This window comes from Orycteropus afer, unplaced genomic scaffold (genome assembly GCF_000298275.1).
Source record: "Orycteropus afer afer isolate SDZICR_OR568_19922 unplaced genomic scaffold, OryAfe1.0 scaffold00350, whole genome shotgun sequence".
NCBI classification, from domain to species: Eukaryota; Metazoa; Chordata; class Mammalia; order Tubulidentata; family Orycteropodidae; genus Orycteropus; species Orycteropus afer.
This window is the reverse complement of record NW_006921937.1, coordinates 3279679-3282522: the sequence shown is the minus strand read 5'-3', so window position 1 is coordinate 3282522 and position 2844 is coordinate 3279679. Positions and strand designations below refer to the sequence as shown.

At 36.1% G+C, this 2844-nt stretch overlaps 1 protein-coding gene across 1 annotated transcript in view; it reads right to left on the bottom strand.

Moving 5' to 3' along the window:
• The window catches only part of MAN2A1 (mannosidase alpha class 2A member 1), a 296885-nt gene that overhangs the window by 210380 nt on the left and 83661 nt on the right, over positions 1 to 2844 (bottom strand). The gene's annotated exons all lie outside the window — the stretch shown is intronic.

Sequence of the window (2844 nt, the reverse complement as noted above, 5' to 3'; positions counted from 1 at the left end):
TCTCAGGGGCTGGCTCTTAGCCCAATAGTTAACAAGATGTACACACAGACCACTCAACCCAGGATGACACACCCACATACTGTATGGTAATACATCCCTTAGAGCAATAGCCCATGGGGCACAAGAAGACCAACATTCAAATTGAGGAAATGCAGGACAAACAGGAGTGTATAAATAAGAGGGGCAAAGGGAGAGGGTTACAGGGTAAGGAGGGGAGGAGACTGGGTTAGGGATGGACGTGGTAAATGGAGAGTGAAACTAAATGTACAAGTGACGTTGAATGTAAAACACACTCTTTAAACAAATAAATAAGTAAGTCATTGCTCTTTCAAAAGTAAAAAAAAAATAAAAAAACAGACTACAAACTAGAAGACTCTTTGAGGAAAGAAGGCTTAGCTTGATGTAAAATATTTAGTTTGTTAGGCAAGAACAATTGTCACATGATCTATCCAATCAAAAAAAAAAAAAAAGAAATTGCAGAAGTGCTCAAGTTCTTTATCCCTGTATTTAGAATATGTATGACAGGAACTTAAGAAGTATCTGATGAATGAAAGAAAAACAGAAATGGTCCAAAAAGTTATGAGGAAAACTGCTGACCTACTTATTGACAAGCATGGCAATGATCATCACCATCTAGTGATAGATACAAAAAATAAGGACCTTCTTTGTTACAGAAATAATACATCAGGAAACAGTCACTTAGGACAATAATTATAAGCAGTAAGAGAAATGCTGTGTTAAAAAGGTACGCTGCTTCAAATAGTTATTGTTAGTGATGAGACAAAAATAAAATTAAAACAAATTACAACTGTGAATTCACGATTTTTTAAAAGCACCAAGATGGAAAATACATATTATCTATAGAAAAACTTAATACGAACAAAAAGAAGTGCTTTCAAATATTTCTACTCATTTAGTGTTCAACTAGCATCAACTTAGCTATTTTTCTGTGATAGACATGGGATTACCAAATCAAAACAAGATGTGTCCACCCTCTAGTGTCTACAGCTTAGTTTCTACCAAGAGATGTTCTGGTTTTGGGCCAACTTTTTATAACTACACTTTATGATTTTTGTAATAAACATAAGCTCCAGAAGCAAACACAGGTTATAAAGGCTTATAAAATATCCACTGATAAAAGTGAAAGGACAAAGGGAAAATAAGTGAATCCAAAGACTACAGCTTTTCCACAAATCGAAAACTAGGCACTAACTTTCAAAATTACCAAGTCTCCTGTTCCACTTTTTAAAATGGCGAGTTGATCTATAACTATGCTGGAAAACATTAACATGCTTCTTTGCTTCCCCCACTTTAATGTACTGGAGAATTTGGAATAAAAAACTTAAGAAAATGATTGATCCAAACTAAGCTGAGCATGTCTGTCACATTTCACTTTACCTAAGATGCGGAATTTTTGCTTAAGAATCTACCGCAAAGCACAAAAAGCTGCAAATCATTTTCTCTGAATGTCACTTTTTCCCTTTGTAGAACCATCATACATTTGGAATTTGGTCACACACAGGACGAATACACTCAAAGAGCTTTTTTCCCTAATGGGGAAACTGTTACAGACAACTTAGTACCAAACAATGCATCATTTAGTAAGCTTCAAAGAATCACAAATTAATTTCACATGAGAAAATGAGTTGAATTTGTAATAATACATCTAGGGAAATATGAAATAATGCAAGATGATGTACAAGGATTCTTTTTTAAATAAAAAATAATAATAATTAAATGGAATATTCAATAAGATGGGAACCTCTTAATGAATCACGTTATAGCCTAAAGACATTTGCCAATCAGATTATCTGATTCATATTTCTTTTATGGGCGATAATCTAATAAGAAGGTAAAAATAAGATCTGTTTGAAAATCCCTCATATAATAATTGAGGAACCTCACTGTATACTTTTCAACATTATCAACACTTGTCTTTATAGATATATGTGGAATAGATGGCAAATTAGTCATCTTTTGTCATTTTGTCCTCATTTTGTTCCAGCCAAAGCCACATCACAATAAATGGAGAAAAGATTGAAGCTGCCAAGGATTTCATATTACTTGGTTCCACCATCAACACCAATGGAAGCAACAAGAAATCAGATGACACGTTGAACTGGGTAAATCAGCTGCAAAAGACCTCTTTAAAGTACTGAAGAGCAAAGATGTGTCTTTGAAGACTAAGATATGCCTACTCCAAGCCATGGTATTTTCAATAGCCTCATATGCATGTGAAAGCTGGACAATGAGTAAGGAAGACTGAAGAAGAGTTGATGCTTTTGAGTTGTGGTGTTAGCGAAGAATGCTGAGAGTACCATGGACTGCCAGAAGAACTAACAAATCTGTCCTGGAAGGAGTGCAGCTGGAATGCTCCTTGGAAGCTAGAATGGCCAAACTTCATCTCACCATTCCCTGGAGAAGGGTGAAGTGGAGGGTCAATGAAAAAGGGGAAGGCCCTCAACAAGATGGATTGACACAGTGGCTGCAACAATGGGCTCAGGTATAGCAGGGATTGTGAGCCTGCTGCAGGACCAGGCAATGATTAGTTCTGTTGTATATAGGGTCACTATGAGTCAGAGCCAACTCAATGGCACCTAACAACAGTACTTGCCTTCTTTCATTTTATTGTCCACGTTCTCTCTCTGGCTAGAATGTTTTCTCTCACAATATTTGCCTCTATCCCACCAAAACCCAATTAATTTATGTTATATTCCATAAAGGCAAATACTTTCTTTCATTTAAAAATTCAATTATATATTTGTATGTGTGGCAGTTAAGGTTGTGGGTCAACTTGGTCGGGCCTGGTCTTGAGTGGGTGGGCAGCTGGATATAGTTATTCCC